This window comes from Callospermophilus lateralis, chromosome 12 (genome assembly GCF_048772815.1).
Source record: "Callospermophilus lateralis isolate mCalLat2 chromosome 12, mCalLat2.hap1, whole genome shotgun sequence".
Classification (NCBI taxonomy): Eukaryota; Metazoa; Chordata; class Mammalia; order Rodentia; family Sciuridae; genus Callospermophilus; species Callospermophilus lateralis.
The window spans coordinates 70,797,173-70,817,844 of record NC_135316.1 but is presented as its reverse complement, the minus strand read 5'-3'; the positions used below and the strand labels follow the sequence as shown (position 1 = coordinate 70,817,844).

Genomic DNA, 20,672 nt, shown 5'->3' with positions numbered 1-20,672 from the left:
CTTTATAATACCTTAAATGTGGAACCAACCTAGATGCCCTTCAATAGATGAATGGATAAAAAAAAATGTGGCATATATATATGGAATGGAATATTACTCAGCAATAAAGGAGAATAAAATCATGGCATTTACAGGTAAATGGATGGAATTCGAGAAGATAATGCCAAATGTTTCTGTTGATATAAGGAGGCTGATTCATAGAGGGATAGGGAGAGGGAGCATGGGAGGAATAGAGGAACTCTAGATTGGCCAGAAGGGTGGGAGGGGAAGGAAGAGGACATGGGGTTAGAAATGATGGTGGAATCTGATGATCATTATTATACAAAGTACATGTATGAAGACATGAATTGGTGTGCAAAAACTTTGCATAAAACCATAGATGTGGAAAATGGTGCTCTATATGTGTAATAAGAATTGCAATACATTCTGCTGTCATATATTAAAAAAAAAGGAAAGAAAAGAAAGTTCCACTGGAAACCATCACCAACAGATTAGATTTCATAGAAAACTTGAGTCCTTGAGGACAGAACTTCAACTTCAGGCCTCCAAGACAGGGTAAAGGCTCTCAGATGGGGGTTTTCTGGCGGCCAGCATGGAGGTGGCAGGACCAGCTGGAGCTGGGGGAGTCACTAACTCTGAGGGAGAAGTCACCCAACCAGAGGGCTGAAAGTCCAGGGAGGGAGCAGAGGCCCCGCGGGGGTGACTGAGCCCCTGGTGGCAAGTCTCTAGTTAGAGTCCAGGACAGGCCTCTACCTTTAAGGCAGAGTGCAAGGTGACAGGAACCCTGCACTCCCCGGAATTCTGAATGCTTTGGTCATAATTGATCCCTGCAACGCTCCAGGACATTCAGCTGGAAGGTGGGTGGTCATAGAGCGGTTTTTAGAGCAGAGCTGAGGGCTCTCTGAAGCTCTAGCAATGTTTTCATGGTTTAGAGGTCTAGGCTTCGGCTTGGGCCAGTCCTTGGGTCAGGTGGGAGACAGCTTGGCTTCCCCCACTGGCCAAGTCTCCAACTGCATCATAGATAGGCCTGTGGAGGTCTCCAAAGCTGTGGAAGACAGTTCACTTTGTTGTCGAAGAAAAAAAATTGAAACCACAGAATCAAGGTTGAGATCAGAGAATACAAGACTTAAAAAGTATTGTACTGATCTGGAAAAAAAGGATGAAGCATCACAGCTTCAGATAAACCTTCAATCTACAAGTTACCCAAATCAGCTGCAACAGAAAGAGGTAGACATCAGCCATCTTCAAGCAAGCCAGATGGCACTACAGGAGCAGGTGTTGAGCCTGCAGTCAGCTGCTCAATCAGTACCTTCAGGAGCGGGTGGTGTACCAGCAACCAGCGCACCTTGTTCATTTGGTTATGGATTCAGCCATCATTTGTCGCCTTTTTGTGATGATGCCAAGGACTTTAGTGACATAATTTCATCACAACAGGAAATAAACAGTTTGAAAAATGAAGTTTCAAGACTTGAATGTGAAGTTGGCCATTGGAGGCGTAACACGCAGGCACAAGGAACAAATGATTCAGATCAAAGTGAAATCAGCAAACTACACCATACAATTAAGGTCCTGGAACAAAACCGAAACCAGGACATGGATCATCACCAACATGAAATGTCCGTTTTGCAGAATGCACATCAACAGAAACTGGCAGAGTTAAATCACCAGCATCAACAGGAGTCAAATGACTATGAAGGACGGATCGCAGAACTGGAAAAGCTGTTACATCAAGGTGACTCAGGAGTTAGTGTCACTGATGAGTCTCAAGTCTGGGAGATGCAAAACACTATTCAGGTTCTACAAACTGAAAAACTAGAGTCCACAAGAAGAATCAAAGAACTTGAGGATACAATCAAAGTCATAAAGAAAAAATTATCTTCTGCAGAACACGACAGAGATGTGCTGAAGAGAGAAAAGGAGCGGCTCAGTGTGGAAAAGAGACAGATAATTGAAGAGTGTGAAACCCTGAAAGTGGAATGTAGTAAATTGCAGCCTTCTCTGATGGAGCAGAGTGATCCTGCTGCAGAAAAGGGAACAATTTCTCCGCAGAGTTCATCAGTGGGAGAAGTGTTCAGACTCCAGCAAGCCCTGTCTGATGCTGAAAGAATGAGACTGAGTAGTTTAAGACAGGATACCAGCCTTGCTGAAGACAATCTGAAACTTCAAATGCATGTCCAAGTTTTAGAAAAAGAGAAGTCATTATTGAGTCAAGAAAAGGAAGAACTTCAGATATCACTTTGCAAACTGAGCTGGGAATATGAAGTCATTAAAAGTGCGGCTTCAACAGACATGAATTTGAATGTACAAATACATGACTTAACACTGAACTTGGAGGCTAAGGAGCAAGAGCTGTATGAGAGCATTAACGAAAAGGAAATGCTGATAGCTCAGTTAGAATATCTGTACAGTGAACACCGGGAAACCACAAAGCACATGAATTGGATAATAGATGAGCTATCAAAACAGCAAAATGAAGGAGATGGTCTAATCAAGAAGTTGAAACAAGATCTGAATGATGAGAAAAAGAGAGTTCATCGACTTGAGGAGGATAAAATGGAGATAACTAAAGCGTTGCATGTACAGAAAGACAAGTTAACTGAGAGTGCACTGAGCCTCTGTGGTTTGCATTTAACCAAGCAGAAGCTTGAAGTTAAAGTCAAAGATTTAGTAGGTCAGCTACGTCGTTCACAAAAAAGTAGTTTAAACATCCAGCAGGAAAACCTGGAACTTAAGGAGTACATTAGCCAAAAGGAAGAGGAACTGTGTAGAGTTCAGAACCAGTTAAGACATGCTGTTAATGAAGACTCTAATTTTAAGGATGACTTGCTTAAAGAAGGGGAAGTCGAAATTACAAACTTGAAGCAAAATCTTGCAGAAGTAGAACAGCTCAATGAAAATTTAAAGAAAGTTGCTTTTGATCTGAAAATGGAAAATGACAAGTTGATTTCAGCATATGAAGATGTAAGGCATCAGTTGGAAGAATCTATTGCTGGTAACAACCAAATTTCTCTAGAAAAAGACACTATTATGGAGACGCTGAAAAGAGAGAAAGAACAGATACAAGCAGAACTGTGTCAGGCCAAAAAGAGACTGTTGGAAGAGGCAAACAATTACAGGCAGACTATTCAGGAACTCTCAAATGTATGTAATTGGAATACCTCTGCCTTACAGCTGGAACAGGAGCATGTAGTGCAACTCAGTCAAGAGAAAGACTTTGAAATAGCAGGACTCAAAAAGAATATTGAGCAAATGGCTACTGATCTAAAAGAAACTAAGGAAATATTGGCATCTTGTTTAGAAGAACAGAAGCAATTGATGCAACTTATAAATGAGAAAGAAGTTTTTATTGGCCAACTCAAACAAGAAAGTTCAGAACTGCAAAAGGATTTAGATAAGTGTTCTCAGGCCTTAAAACAAAATGAAACTTTAAGGCAGACCATAGAGGCAAAAGACCGAAGTCATAGCTCCACGAAAGAAGAAAACAGACATCTGCAAGAAGAATTGGAAAGACTTAGGGAACAGCGGAATCAAGTTGGAGCTGTGGCTGAGCCTCAAACCCTTGGTAGTATCACAGAACTAGAATCTGAGGTATCTCAACTGAATGTCATCAAGAATCGTCTGGAAGAGGAAATTACACATCATCAAAAGGTCATTGAAGATCAAAACCAGAGTCAAAAGCAACTACTTCAGTCTCTACAGGAGCAGAAGGAGGAAACAGATAAATTCAAATACCAGTATGAGCAGATGAAGGCTGCACATACCCAATTGTTTTTTAAAAAAGACAAGGAAATTAAGAATTTGCAGAAAACCATCGAACAAATAAAAGCCCAGGGGCATGAAGAGACACAGGACATTCAAACAGAGAATGCTGATAGTTTTCCAGAAACAAAAGTGAAAAGCCTTAATATAGAAAATGGGAGTGAAAACCATGCCATATGTAAAGCCAAAATGGAAAACTTTGTGAAAAGAATCAAAGGACGAATCCTTGAGATTCAACTTTGTAATTCAAAGAATGTATCTTTAACCAAACAGTTCAATCAGCTGTGTAAATATGAGGTTGAGAAACTCACTCAAATTATCCAGCAGAAAGACGTGGAGAGAGGAGCTCTTTGTGCTAGAATGTCTCCAGTTTCATACACCTAGGATGTCCTTGACCTCCAGCAGCAACTCCAGACTTCATTATGGAAAGAGAACAAGGATTATTTGGTAGTATACATTTAACTATTCAATTGTTAAATTCAATTTTCTAGGTGTTAAATATAGCCATTTTGAATGGGAAGATTCAAAAGTGTCCCCAACATACCCTTGAGACCAGAGGAGCAAACTAGGCTTAATAGTTCTTTATCAGGACTTTTTGTTCAACATTGTCCAACTACTAAAACAAAATTACACTTGGAGGGCCCAGATATGAAATTTAGTGGTTCAATTCTAAGATTCTCTTTATCAAAATTCTTTAATCAAAACCGATCCATTTCACTATTTCAATTGGCTACAAAGTCACTTCAGGTTAAATTCAATTTTCTAGGTGTTAAATATGGCCATAAGGAAAATGATTTCTACACGTTAAATGTGAGTCAAACCAAAAGTCTTAATACATCAATCATTTCCAATGGAAAAGTTAATTTGTAAGAATGTATCATTAAAATCTGGACTGTTTATCTAAACGCTTCTCTGGGTTATCAAAAAAAGGATTTAAAATTAATCTTTTTATTTTTGTAAATTAAGATAAAAGATGAATCAAGAGTTTCCAGCTTGAGCTGGGTGAAAGTCGGAGAGGAGAGAAAGCAGATTATGTGGCAATTGCTTCTCTGACACCCGTAGTTTCTAGAACCATTAAGAACATTTTTATTAAAATTAATTTAGTATGAAACACATTTTTAAATATAAATTATATTATAATTAAATATAAATTAATATTATTACCTTTAATTTAAATTTATTTTAATAATTAATTTTATGATAGTTTTATTACATTTATTTTAACTTTATTTTTTTTGATGTAGCACTTAAAATTTTATTTGTATTGCTTTTTAATTTAATAAAATTAATTTATATTAAATTACAACATAATTTATATTTAAAAATTTATTAAATTTTATTTAAATTAATTTAATAAAATGTAAAGAAATGAATTTAAATAAAATTTAATATAAATCTGATTAATTAATATTCATTACATAATTTAATATTAATCTTCATACAATTAATTTTAATGAAAGTGTTCTTAGTGGTTTTGGAAGCTCCAGGTGTCAGAAAGTTATTTGTTGTATGATCTGCTTTTTCTCTTCTCCGATTTCACCTAGCTTGGGCTGGTAACTTTTGATTTATCTTTTTTCTTAATTTAGAAAAATCAAAAAGATAGATAAAATACCTGGTAGCTCGAAATATATATCATCTTTTCTTTCTTTTTTAAAAATTTTCTCTGTTTCAACTTTTGGTTTTTTTACACATGATAATAAATCAAAGTATTGCTACAACTGCAGTTCCTAGAACCCATTATTTAAAATCCATTTTTTTAATTAAAATGTGACTCTATATTTTCAGAAACATGGGTTAATTATAAACCAAAATTTTCTTGCTATATTTCATGATATTCCCTGTAAAGTATATTTTTAATTTGTTACATTTATGTTCCTCTCAACAATGCTATAAAGCTACATCACATTTTTCCTTAGAAATAAAATCATGGTGCAGGGTGGGTTCCTGAGCCTGCAGTGACCCTGGGGGCGGCGCGGCGGGAGGTGGCCTATAGGCTCCTGCCCTCACAGCCTCAGCCCCTGGCCCAGCAGGCCTCTCCACCGAGGTGCCCAGCAGAGCCCCGGGCTCACTGGGTGTCCCTCGAGGGCAGGAGAATGGAAAACTCAACTTCCTGAGTTCTGAAATTCCTATTGCTTCAGACAATGGATGAGCAATCACAAGGAATGCAAGGGCCACCTGTTCCTCAGTTTCAACCACAGAAGGCCTTAAGACCGGATATGGGCTATAATACATTAGCCAACTTTCAATAGAAAAGAAGATTGGTCGTGGACAATTTAGTGAAGTGTATAGAGCAGCCTATCTGTTGGATGGAGTGGCAGTAGCTTTAAAAAAAATACAGATATTTGATTTAATGGATGCCAAAGCACGTGCTGATTGCATCAAAGAAATCGATCTCCTTAAGCAACTCAACCATCCAAATGTAATTAAATATTATGCATCATTCATTGAAGATAATGAACTAAACATAGTTTTGGAATTAGCAGATGCTGGTGATCTATCCAGAATGATAAAGCATTTTAAGAAACAGAAGAGGCTAATTCCTGAGAGAACCGTATGGAAGTACTTTGTTCAGCTGTGCAGTGCATTGGAACACATGCATTCTCGAAGAGTCATGCATAGAGATATAAAACCAGCTAATGTGTTCATTACAGCCACTGGCGTGGTAAAACTTGGAGATCTTGGGCTTGGTCGGTTTTTCAGCTCAAAAACCACAGCTGCACATTCTTTAGTGGGCACACCTTATTATATGTCTCCTGAGAGAATACATGAAAATGGATACAACTTCAAATCTGACATCTGGTCTCTTGGCTGTCTACTATATGAGATGGCTGCCCTACAGAGTCCTTTCTATGGTGACAAAATGAATCTGTACTCACTGTGTAAGAAGATAGAACAGTGTGACTACCCACCTCTTCCTTCAGATCACTATTCAGAGGACCTACGACAGTTAGTCAATATGTGTATCAACCCGGATCCAGAGAAGCGACCAGATATCACCTATGTCTATGATGTGGCCAAGAGGATGCACACATGCACTGCAAGCAGCTAAACACGCATAAGATCATGAAGAATATGAAGAAAATATTTAAAGTATTTTTGTGCAAATCATACCTCTCCCCTTTTTGTCTGGATATTAAGATTAGTATTTTCAGAGCTAATGTGCTTTGAATCCTTAACCAGTTTTCATGTAAGCTTCATTTTGTACCAGTCAAAATCACCTTTATGGAAACTCAGAATGTCTTCAGGATTATGAAAATGCATGTTAGGAAAGCAAGTGAGTTTTTCCCCCCCATACCTAAAGGCTTTTAGAATTATGGCGTTTTCTGCCGATAGATTGAGTGCCAAATATTGGAAGAGCACTTGGCGCACATGAGGAGGGGTGTGAAACCTGATCAAAAGTATCTGAATATTTGACTTTTGCTTTTTAGTGATTTATGGATTTGAAATGAACAACATTGTGAACTTTTGTGATTTTTAACATTTGAAGTATATGTCTTAGTTCTTAGAATTACACATCTGACAGCTACAATGCTAATAAGTGTAAACAGACTTTGAGAAACATTTAAAACTCAGCTTTGACATTCAAAATGCAACTATTAAATGTGAAAAGATTTGGGGATGAAATGTGAGTCAGACACTGAAAAGTCTTTGTTTTGCTTTAATATCGCTGATATTCTCTGCATTTAAATGGTATAAATGAATCCATTTAAAAAGTGGTTAAGGATTTGTTTGGTGTAAAGTTGCACCTTGCTCAAGGTTTTTGTTTTTAATATTTGTACATTTGAAACATATTTGAATAATTTTGCAGTACTAGATTTCTTTATAAATCTAAAGGCATTTTATCTCATTGTACACTATAATGTAAGCATATGTTTTGTTAAAGTCCTGACTGCTCCCCTTCAGAAATTTTTATATTCAAGTTATTTTCTTATTTATAGTTCATTAGTGTTTGATTTTGAGAACATAATTCCCTTTTGAGAAATTTTCAGTATACCAACAATTTCTCAGATTGAAAACTTAAAAAATTTGGGCCACCTTGTATACACGTATTTTGTTAGAGGAAGAAAGGATGTGTATTATAATGTACCTGTGAATATTGACATAGTTTTCATTTGACAGTGTTATAATTTTTAACTGTTCAAGGAAATGAAAACTGGCCATTGTGACATTAATATTTCTGTTGAGAAACTTGAGCAGAGTACTGTAAGCATGAAGATGAGAGATGGTAATGCTTAATATAGTTCAAGGAAATGGGTAGAGTTTAGTAAATGCTGTTATGGAGATGTGTTTTCCCTGAATGTAGCAACCAGTTCTTTACAGAATTTTGACACCGAGTGGCAGTCACTCTTAAAGGACACTGTGCATGCCACCACCAAGTCTTGGGTTGGATTATCTTGCCAACCTGAAAACCTTATGTTCAGGTAATACAACTGCTGGCTTCCCCCACCGTAGTTTTCTTTGGCTCATTTGAATACTTTCAGCTAACTTGTAAAGTTCCAAACTATATACAGGGCAAACAGTATACATCTTTCAATTTAATAGGTTGCACGTATCTGAAGGGTAGTGTTTTCTAGGAATAGGCAAAGGAAACCTGGTTGGTGTTTTTAATGAGGGCTGGATGCATTGTATTTCCCAGATTCTGATGACTCAAAACATTTACACTGTGCATCAATAGGTTTATCCCCAGAAGCCTGAACAGGTGGGGTTTTATTGACCATTAGTGTCACTGTTGTTTTAATATAACATAATCGACTAAGAAATCTCTCTGGTTGGAAGAGATCCTCTTCCTTGCAGTCTTGAACACACGAATGTAAAGTTCATTAGCTTAATTCCCTTACAGTGACAAGATTTCTTCTCTGAGCCTTCCTGCTAAAAAGTGACTACGAAGAGTTTGGTCAGGAGAATGTTACTATTTTCTGTTGATGCAAACTTCCGTTTCAATGTCTTTCATCCTAGTGTTCCAATTTTTACTGAAGAAACCACTGGGTAAAATCAAATTTAATTTTGAGTGAGATAATTTTTCAAAATTAAGATGATTGCAAGTTCTAATTGCCTATGAATGTTCTAAGATTTAAACATTTGAATTGATTTGAAAAGTAGAAATTAGAAGGTACATCCGATTCTAAACCTTATTTAAACATTGGTACCAGTTACTCAGGAAAGCCTCGAGTAACTTTTGTATGTTGAGGTTTAGGAATGGTGAATGAAGAGTATCCATATAAATAAAATGCTCAACAATGTGCAATGATTGTATAGTTAGTAAGATACAGCCATTTCATGAATGCTCTACCATTCTATGTAGTGTCTATTACAAAACACCTTCCTTGTATTCATATACTTCAGGTGTTGCCGTTAACATTTACCATGATATTTATTTTAACCAAGATGTTATTCACATTGTTTATTCTTTAAAATGAATGTATTGTTTATAACCCATAAATACATAATTAGTCTATGCCTCATATTTCAACAGTACTGTAATATGGACTTTTGTGAAATACTTTTATTTTGTTAAGCTTTAAATACACGTAGAAAAAGATCCGGTTACTAGCTTTGAAAATTGTACAATATCCTAATATATACTAAAAATGAGTACTGTAAAAAAAAAAAAAGAAATAAAATCATATACTTTCAAAGGCTTTTGATGACTATTATTGTGTGGCCAAAAAGGTAAAAGGTTATAACTTTCAAATGTCATTTCTAATTATAGTGAGCAAATCAGAAAGTGATTTCTCTGTATATTACTGATAGAATCTCTATGAGGGCTTTCAGTAGTACTTCCTTCACCATCTATTTTTGAAATGCACAGAATCTTCTGAAACCCAATGTGGGACTACAACTTAAATGTTCTTGTGTATAGCCGTGACAGTGACTGGCACAGAGTTAGCACACAATCAATTCTTTAGAGAAGCATGGAAAGAAATACATGGAAAAGATGACTAGTTTATATTAAGCACCATTGATCCATTCCCTCTTTTAAAGAAAATATTCTGGGGCTATGAATAAGTGCAGTTCAATGCAACTTAGGTAACAAAGGTTGGCCTTTCTTTAGGCACTAGTCCAGAAGTTTTGACTTTTGAAGATCTCAGTAGACTATTAAGACCTATTTTCAGTTTTAGAAATCATTAGATTATTTAATTGGCATTCAGTAAATTTAGTTTTTCAGTGCACAGACTGAGTGACCTCCACATCCTTTGTGGCGGTGCAAGAAGCATGGTCCCCTCTTGGAAAGCATGCTTCATTCTTTGTTTTGGTCAGTAACTCAGAAAACAGTCTGTCTCAGCAGGTCAGTGTTACAGAATTGTTTTATATAATGGTTACGTGTACATGTATCTTTGGGAATCTTTCTTGACCCAGAAAGGCATTGCCTTTCTGACCTTTTCCTGCCATATCTCCTAGTGATATATATCTGAAGAGCCAACTTGGACCAAGATGATCTAGGGGTGTGCCTATGTGGTAACCCTTGGCAATGGCTCTATTATTTTTATCACTTACCTCTATTAGAAAATATTCCCTGTTTTAGAAATCTCAGAGATGGAAATACGTTTTGAATCTTTAAGGTTTTCAAGAGTACCCACTAAGACTGCAAGTCCCCTGGGCAGTGTAGTACCCAGTGGTGTGCAGATAAGCCAGCTCCTCACAGGCCAGTAGGGAGTGTTAACAATGCCGATTTCCTGGGTATAAGCATTTCCTCCAAGGCTGATGACTAGCTTCCAAAAGTTCAAAGTTTGCTTGTAAAATTCCTGAATATTGAGCAGTTATCTCTCACAAGCTGGTACCCTTTGGCTCCAGCATGCCACTGGCTTAATTAAGTCTTTATCAACCAACTGCCTGAGGAGAATGATGGCAGTTACCTAAGAGCGAGGATTTTGAGAAACAAGGCAATGGAATGTGAATACGAAGAGAGAGGTGAAAGAAAAGGGAAGGGAGGCCTGAGAACACAGACTAGATGGTGTCATGCTGTCTCTGGGAAATGTAGTTGCCTAGAGTTGTACCAGTTGCAGGTGTGCAGGGCCCTTCTTGAACTGGGAGCTTGGTTTGAGCCAAGAATTGGAGAGAAGTCTGTCCTCAAGTGAGATGATGCCCCTGGGTTCATGTGTAGGGGCCTCCTTTCTTATATCCATTGTATTTCAGAACAAAGAAAACGTGCCACTTGATATTGCATTCTTTCCAGAAGTAATGCTTCCATTGATGACAAGATTATCTGAAATTGTCAAATAGAACTAAAATTAAATCAGTAACCACCTCCTTAAGACAAGCAAATCAGCAAGTTTTTGATTTTAGGGAAACTGTATTTTCATTAACCTTTTGGGCCATACAAGGAGACTGACATCCCTAAAAACTAAGAAAATTGTGGGGTTTATAGACTTTTAAACTAAGGTTAAAAATAGAAATATCAACTTTCACTCTCTAGGAAAGGCCTAACCATGAGAAATTTCTTTTCAAATCATCAGCCAGAATATGTTAGCTCTGTTCTCTCATGACAAGCTTTAAGATCATTATGCTGAATGTTACCATATCCTCAGCACATATTGTTGAGCAACATGATAAATAAATAAATAGGCAATCTTAGAAAAAATATTTAAGGCAGTTTTCCTTATATAAGGAAAGTAAATTAACTCAGGAATATACCTACTATAAATTGAGGTGTCAAATGCCATGAATAGGTTCATATTCAATGGCTCTACAATTTTTACAATGCTGAACTTATTTGGTGCATAATATGTATAGTCAACACATCACAATGAGTATAGAAAGAAACTTTCTTATCATTATATTTACAAACATAATTATGATTTTTATTCATAAGCAGTATATATATTGTTTAAGAGCATGAAATTCAGAGTGGTTATACCAGGTTTCAAATCCCTTTTGAACATTGTATGGGATCTTTGACAAATGAATTATTCTTTCAAAACCTCATTTTCTTTACTTTTTTAAAAAGAGAATTAATATTTATTTTTTTTTAGTTTTCAGTGGACACAACATCTTTATTTTATTTTTATGTGGTGCTGAGGATGGAACCCAGTGCCCCGCACATGCCAAGAGAGCACATTACCGCTTGAGCCGCATCCCTAGCCCTCAAAACCTCATTTTCTAATCATAATATAAAGATAATATAAGAAAAATATATGATAAATGCCTGACACTGAGTGAATCCTCAGTAAACAGTAAAAATTAGAAACATAGGATTTAGGTAATATTGGGCTACAGAATACTTATTGCTTACATGGTAACAAAGCAAATTAAAATGAGAGAGTGCTACCTAAATACCCAACTGTTAAATCATGACCCAATGAGTTACATAATTCATCATCTATCATGTTAAAATGAAAGCTTTGTTTGTAATCCTGTTTGGAGAAAGTTTTGTCAAGCCCAAAAATGGAATTCAAAAAATGGCCTCTGCCTAAACCTGTCAACTTGAAGGAAAGCAGGAAATCAATGATAGGACCATTGTCAGCACAGGATTATAGTGTTTAAGCCTATTCTAAAGACAAATTCGAAGACTAAAAAACACACAGCAAAACATACATCATTGAGCCTGACTGAGTCCTGAGAACAGTAAAGAGCAAGTCAAATTTGGTGCTGTGTTTCTTCACTTTTCTTTTTAGTCTTTTGCCTTCGTTTGCTTTAGGACTTGAAGGCACTGGGTAGCCCTGGAAATTGATGTGTGGGTGGCACAAGAATTTGGAAGATTAGTTAAAAGTCTGTACAGAGGCCGCCTAGGCATCTTGGCTTTCTCCTCTACCTTGTGCTCCTGGACAGCAGCACTCCCCTACCATACAAAAGGCAGGAACTATAATGGAGACTCCTACAGCTTAGGATAGGCCAGGAGTGAGACCATACAAGGAAGAGATGAAGTTAAAGTCTACCCCTTTCCTTACTTGGATCCAAGGAAGCTGCCATCTCTCTCTCTCTCTCTCTCTCTCTCTGTGTGTGTGTGTGTGTATACATATATACACTTCTTGGCAGGAAATTAGCAAAAGTTTTTTTGGACAGTATCGTGCCCAAGGCAAGAATATATTTTTTTTAAAGGAGAAGAAAAGTAAAATATATTGCAACGGAATTGAAATTATGATAGAGAGTTTGGGGATCATAGAAAGCAGCTCAGTTCGGTTAGATACAGTAGGAGGGCTGTATAGGAAAGCTGGAGAAAAGGGGGAAGACTAATCTTGTGTCATATTATCAAGGTCATGAGATTTTTTCCTGAAGGCAGTGGAAAATTAAGCAACCCTTTAATTACCTTTTATCACTGTGAGGGAATAATTTTTATTTATCTTTCTATCTGTGTCCACAGAGAGCATACAGAAAACTAAATAATTAGTGAGAGAAAATTCATTCATTAAATGGCAATTCATACAGGTTGCTGGACATTCTAAGTAGAGTTCCCATCAATTCTTTTGAAAAACATAGTTTAAATATGATGTAAACACATTCTTAGAGATTAAGTCATCTGGCTATTTCCAGATACAGGGTAAAAGCTTTAGAAAATGGTGCAGAAAGTAACCATTTTTTAAAATTTTCTTTTTCTCTTTTGATTTACATAGAATATCTTCTTATTTTATTTTATTTTCTGGTTGAATGCAAAGTATGTTCACAACAATTCGTGTCTTCATACGTGTAATTTGGATAACGATGACCATCGAGTTCTTTCCCTAAAACTTTACAGAGACTAGCCTGTTCACCAGCCCTACCCTAGTGCAAAAATGTCACTTTTTTTTACAAGTAATTTTAAATATTAATGGGTAACTTCTTACATGATGTATGGAATCAAAACAAACAGAAAAAAAAGAACTTTGAAATATAGGGGTGGTACAGATAGTTGAAAAACATTTCACAAAAGGACAATTGATATTCTCAGAGAGGTAAGAAAATACATTAAAATCAAAAACTGAAAATGGATAATATTTTAATGTAGGAAATCTTCAAAGAACAAGGAAGATCTCTAGAAAATTAAAAAGTGATACAAGGTTAAGAAAAGTTGACATAAGGTATTGATGTTAGAGAAGACTTCCAAAACCCAAAGAAAGTTAAAATAGAAAAAAAGAAGATGGGGAAGTTGTATCTAATATGAACTCTAGGAAGAGAACAAGAGGGCAGAAAAGCACACAAAAAGTAATTTCAGAAAATTTCATGGAACAACAGGTATTAGTGTAACAAACGGGAAAGCATATCCACCTGAAATTTTAGAGCCTCATAGATAATGAAGCAATGATGAAATCTTCAAAGTTGGAGGCAGTGGAAAACAGGTCATATAAAATGTGGTAGAAGATTTTAACTATCATCTCTCAAATCCTAATGGGAGTAATATGGGAGTACTGGGGTTGTAGCTCAGTGGTAGATCACTTGCCTTGCATGTGTGAGGCACTGGGTTGGAATCTCAGCACCACATAAAGATAAATAAATAAAGATATTGTGTCCATCTACAACTAAAAATATATTTAAAAAAAGAAAGAATGAATGAATGAAAGAAATCCTAATGGCACTGGCCTTCTTGGCAGCATTAGAAGTCAAAGGGAAAATCATTTCCAACCTAGAGTTTATATCTAGCTGCACACTAGTAGTCAGGTGTGCAGGTAGGAAATATTGTAAAAACACTGTCCAATTTTCAAATATTGTTTTTTTTATTGGTTGTTCAAAACATTACAAAGCTCTTGACATATCATATTTCATACATTAGATTCAAGTGGATTATGAACTCCCATTTTTACCCCAAATACAGACTGCAGAATCACATTAATTACACATCCACATTTTTACATAATGCCCTATTAGTAACTGTTGTATTCTGCTACCTTTCCTATCCTCTACTACCCCCCTCCCCTCCCCTCCCCTCCCATCTTCTCTCTCTACCCCATCTACTGTAATTCATTTCCCTCCTTGTTTATTTTCCCATTCCACTCACAACCTCTTATATGTAATTTTGTATAACATTGAGGGTCTCCCTCCATTTCCATGCAATTTCCCTTTTCTTTCCCTTTCCCTCCCACCTCATGTCTCTGTTTAATGTTAATCTTTTCTTCCTGCTCTTCCTCCCTGCTCTGTTCTTAGTTGATCTCATTAAATCAAAGAAGACATTTGGTATTTATTTTTTAGGGATTGGCTAGCTTCACTAAGCATAATCTGCTCTAGTGCCATCCATTTCCCTGCAAATTCCATGATTTTGTCATTTTCAGTGCTGCGTAATACTCCATGGTGTATAAATGACACATTTTTTTTATCCATTCATCTATTGAAGGGCATCTGGATAGGTTCCACAGTCTAGCAATTGTGAATTGTGCTGCTATGAACATCCATGTGGTAGTATCCCTGTAGTACGCTCTTTTAAGGTCTTCAGGGAATAGTCCGAGAAGGGCAATAGCTGGGTCAAATGGTGGTTCCATTCCCAGCTTTCCCAGGAATCTCCATACTGCTTTCCAAATTGGCTGCACCAGTTTGCAGTCCCACCAGCAATGTACAAGAGTACCCTTTTCCCCACATCCTCGCCAGCACTTGTTGTTGTTTGACTTCAGAATGGTTGCCAATCTTACTGGAGTGAGATGGTATCTTAGGGTGGTTTTGATTTGCATTTCTCTGACTGCTAGAGATGGTGAGCATTTTTTCATGTACTTGTTGATTGATTGTATGTCCTCCTCTGAGAAGTGTCTGTTCACGTCCTTGGCCCATTTGTTGATTGGGTTATTTGTTATTTTATTGTCTAATTTTTTTGAGTTCTTTGTATATTCTGGATATCAGGGCTCTATCTGAGGTGTGAGGAGTAAAAATTTGTTCCGGATTTTAGGGCTCTATCTGAAGTGTGAGAAGTAAAAATATTGTAAAAACACTGTCCAATTTTCAAATCTTAAAAAAAAAAAAACAACTTGCATTCCATACAATAAGAAGATGTAGACACAAAGAGGAAGACATGGGTACAGAGTGGCTTTAACCAGGAAAGAGGCAAATATAATAAATTCCCAGTAAGATAGTGACAGAGTGTCCTAGCTGTGCAGGGGGCCTGGAAACAACCTCTCCAAAATGAAGAGGGAAGACACAGGGTCTAGAAAGAGTAGATATCTTATTTTTTTCCTGGTATGGGGACTGTATCCAGGGGTTCTCTATCACTGAGTTAGATCTCCATCCAGCCTATTCACTCATTCACTCATTCATTCATTTTGAGACAGAGTCTTGCTAAATTGCTTAGGACCTTACTAGGTTTCTGAGGCTGGCTTCAAACTTGCGATCCTCCCCCCTCAGCCTCCCAAGTCCCTGGGATTACAGGTGTGAGTCATGGTGCCCAGTTGGATGTCTTTTTTAACAATAGAAAGGAACTAGTAATGTGACAGACTGGTGACATGAGAAGAGCTCACAGTTTTGGTGCAGAATTGTGGAACAATTAGAGATAGATACATAAAATAGAGTTATGAATTAATGAAGAGTCCTTAAATAGTACATTGATTAGTGGAGAAAATGAAAATGTAAAGTATGTAGTAGTAATATATATCTATATAAAATAGTATATTAATTATATAGTAATGTGTATTATTTTAATGGAAATATATATATAGTAGTATATAATTACACATTTCTTTACACACTGAAGCATACTATCATACTTATGTAGTAACAAGTTAAATAACTAATCTTTATTGTTTATGATACCATTCTATTAGAAAGATGAGAGGAGGAAAAATGATATGTATTTGAGGTGAAAAGGTAAAATAATCCTTACCTTTCATAGTAGGAAGTCAATAGATTATCTCTGAAAAGTAAAGATAACATAAACCAGGTGTAGTGGTGCATACCAATCCCTTCAGGAGGACAGGGCAGAAAGATTGGAGTTCACAGTCACCCAAGGCAACCCTGTCTCAAAATAATTAAAGGGGATGAGGATATAGCTCACTGTTAGAATTCCCCTAGGTTCAGTCTCCAGGACTATAAAATAATAACAATAGTAATAATAGTAATAATAAATAAAATATTATTCCAAAATATGGGAGTAAATAGCACAAGTCATAGTAAGCAGAGCTTTAGCAGTTACCTTTAGGGGCTAGGAACAGATGATGGGACACAGGTTGCTCATTGGAGGATGGGTCCCACAGGTATGTAGCTTCTCCTCAAGGATGCAGTTGAATCACAGAAGTTAAATGACTTTATTTTGTTTTTGTTTTTAAGAAATAATCTTTGTAGAAAAGTTGTCTGCTATGTCCCACGTGTATGTGGTGCCAGGGATCAAACCTAGGGGCATTGCACATACTGGGGAAGTGCTGTATTACTGAGCCACATTCCCAGCCTTGGTGGTCTGTTTTTAAGGGTATCTTTCTTAACTGCATCCACCTTCTTATATGTTTCTGCCCAGAGAGGTAGGGAAAGAACTCACCTTTCTGTGCCCTGTTGATATCAAGGTTGTGATAGGTAACATTGTTACTGATCAGCTTTCCAGAAATTGTTTCAAACCTTGCTCCTGCCCACTGATCTCTACCCTCAGTTTAAGGAATATGAATTTTAAAATAATACTAACGTTTGTTCTTTTGTTCATACACATGCAAAATTAAAATTTTTAATTAAAGTTTCACACAAGTGATTAAAGAGACATATCTTAGTCCATTTGTGCTCCTTTAACAGAATACCATGGACTGGATAATTTGTCAAGAACAGAAACTTACTGCCTCACTGACCTGGAGTCTGGGAAGTCCAATATCAAGACTCCAGAGGGTCTACCAATTCTGATTCCAGGTAGTGCCCTCATTATATATATAATCACCTAAGATTGAAGGGCAAAGAGACAAAAGAGAACTAAATTTACTCTTCTATAGTAATACTAGCCCCAGGCATGAGGGCAGAATCCTGAGGACCTAATCATCTCTCAAATATCTGACTTTTTAATATAGTTACAGTGGCAATTAAATTTCAATAGGAGTTTTAGAGGGAACAGACATTCAAATGATAACAAGAAACAAGGCCTGACAGGCATTAGAATGATTTTCTAGAACTAGTTTATTTGAACCTCTGCAGAATTTTCTGGTGGGAAGATGGAGGTATGAGAATGGTCTTCCCCAATATAATTATTGCTCACATTCCAGGCAGAGCACAGCACACATATTTTTTTTACAGCCTATAGCCCAGTTTTAGAGCCACCGCTGCCCTCTGCTCATATCTAATAGCAGAAAACATTGGCTCTTAGAGAGAAAGATGCAATACATTTAAAATGGAAAGATGAAGCCCTTAGCTGCTGGGCACAACAGAAGCCTGGCTGGGGCACAAAGCCTGGAAACTAGACTGGCTGGTCTGTTCCAGAGGAAGCTGGCATCTCATTCACTTAGAGTTGCTTTTCTTTCTCAAACTGCTTTGTTTCAGTGGTTTCATTTTCACTTTATTTCAGCCATGTTTGTGTACCCATGAAATAACTGTGATATTAAAAAAGTGAATTACTATTGATACTCAGCATATGAATAAACTTCTAACTACAATCTCAATGAAAATTCTATACTAGGGAATAGCCTTCCAGCAGTCCCAAGCCGTAATTAATGCCTATGCATCCAGTATGCTCACATGGGCTAGGAGTGTCGCTCAGGAGTAGGGCACTTGCCTAGCACACATAAGGCCCTGGATTTAGTCCAGCACAAAAAAAAATCAAAAAAAATAAAGAACAACAATATTTACATTTATTTGTAATCACAAATACATTTTTTGGTGGATAAGTTTTCCTGTCATGTCTTCATATTTTTTAATCTATGGCTTTATCTTTAGAATCTCAGTTCTTTTTTTTATTAATTTGTTTTTAAAAAAATAAATGACAGTGGAATGCATAACAATTCTTATTACATGTATACAGTACAATTTTTCATATCTCTAGTTGTATATAAAGTAGGTTGACACCACTTCGTGTCTTCATACATGTACTTTGGATGATGATGTCTATCACATTCCACCATTCTTGCTAACCCCCTGCCCCCTGCCTTTCCCTCCTACCCCTCTGCCCTATCTAGAATCTCAGTTCTTTAAAATTCTCTTGGTTCCCCTGCCCCAGTATTTCTAGTTTATCTATAACTATAACAACAGTGTTTATAATCTAGGCCTGGCTCCAGTAAAGTTAATGAACCACAATTTCCTACGAAGATGATGGTGATCCAAGCTGTGTCATTGGCAAGTTGTCATCTGTTGAATTCAAGAGGTTCTGGACAAACAGTAGATATTTGAGTCCTTTCAAAATCATTAGCCAGCTTGTTCTGGTGCAGCACTTACTGTGGACCTGCCAAGGTAGGCCCTACAGGGAAATATCAGAATACCCATCATGGTTTTTATTCTTGGGGAGCTTAGACTATATACTTGGGGAGACAAAACTGAAAATTGTAAAGTAGCAGCAAGTGCCAAACAATGTGTAGTTCAATGTGAAATGAGGGGATTTGGGCCCTTTTACTGTAGTGTTTCACAGGAGAGGTGTCTGTGCTGATGAATTTTATAAGCCAAGGAGTTGAAGCTTAGGCTGTGATTTTTAAATGGATGTACTTAGATAGTTAAAAGATGAGGGAAAGGCATTCCAGCATTGCATTCCAAAAAACACGACTACAAACATACCTAAAAGAATGAGCATGGTTTGTCTTCCTAATAAGAGAAAGACTTGTACCACAGCTTGGGTCACCACAAATACAGTGATGACCTGGGAGCAGTTGCCACAGGAGCAGTGAGTACATCCAGCTAAGCACAAAGCCCCAAGGGCAAATCCAAGCTCAACACCAACCATCCCAAGGAGGTAGCTGAGCTCATGCTAGAGCAGAGGTGGGGGTGAGTTCTGGGTCTGAGCACTAGAAACAAAGGCTGGGAGATTCAAGAAAATTGGGTATCACTTAGCTTCAGCACAGAATTGCTGACACAGGGCATTTATAAAAGCAGAGGAAGGTCCCCTTCCAGGCAACCCTGGCCTGTCCTCAGTGCATCCTTTAGCCTGTTGTAAGAGGAACCCGACCAAAGCAAAGGTCTCTTTTGGCAGTAGCTCAATAAGGAGCCTCAGGCAGAGGAGAAAACAGACTGTGTGAAAGCCCAGTGAGGTCTTCACGTTCCCTAAGACTGGGAGTTGCTGAAGCTCATTGCATAGGAAAGGTTTGATGCTGAGGCTGTATTAGGAAGGTGGACTTAAGAGAGGTGGATAGTGGAGGAAAGACCCCCCAGTGAAGTAGGGCAACTGTGAAGCTGAGGTAATGACTGAGTGTGAGCTGATGGAGACTGGCTGAGTGTGGGTCACGGAGGCAGATGTTATGGACATTTCTAGTTTGGGTGTTTGGCAAATAACAGAATATGGAAGGAATCGGGAAAGCTGGAGAGGAAACAGGGCTCAGGCATTTTGAATACACTGAGTTTGAGATAATAGTGGATAGTCTAATGACAGAGTTCAGCTGGTAATTGAAATAAGGAACTAGAGCTGCAAGCAAGTGAGAGAGTTGTGAAGATCCTTACCACAGAGAAAATGATCAGATGCCAAGGAGAAGAGAGAGTAGGCAAAATGCTCAGCACTAGAGAAAATATGCTGTTTTTAGAAATACATAGAGCCTGGTATGTTCTCAGTCGCATTCTTCATAAGAATCCATGTTTATGCTGTTAGGAAACACTGTTAAACTTAGTAGCCTCTTAGAGATGTAATTATGACTGGTAAATATCTGATTTTTAGAATGCTCACTGTAAAGAAGTCTCTTTAATTTTGTTTAACCCAATAGGCCCTGAATTTATTTTGACTTAAAAAATACTTCTGAAAGTTGCCAGTTCCTAGTCCTGTTTTCTTTGCATCTGTTCACCATGGACTCTGTTTAGTAGGAGATCTCTTAGAACAAGACATTTGTGCTGATTGTCATCCTGACTCATGATGCAGCCAGGTTGTGTGTCATTTATGACTTCAGAGAATAAATATGGAATTTGAGGGCTAGGCTACTAGTTAAAATAAT

The 20,672-nt window shown here is 37.2% G+C and overlaps 2 pseudogenes; both read left to right on the top strand.

The window, feature by feature from the left end:
* The first annotated feature begins 915 nt into the window (after positions 1 to 915).
* Positions 916 to 4,221, top strand: LOC143411434 (thyroid receptor-interacting protein 11 pseudogene; annotated as a pseudogene).
* A 1,679-nt stretch (positions 4,222 to 5,900) lies between these two features.
* Positions 5,901 to 7,060, top strand: LOC143411673 (serine/threonine-protein kinase Nek7 pseudogene; annotated as a pseudogene).
* The last annotated feature ends 13,612 nt before the right edge of the window (positions 7,061 to 20,672 follow it).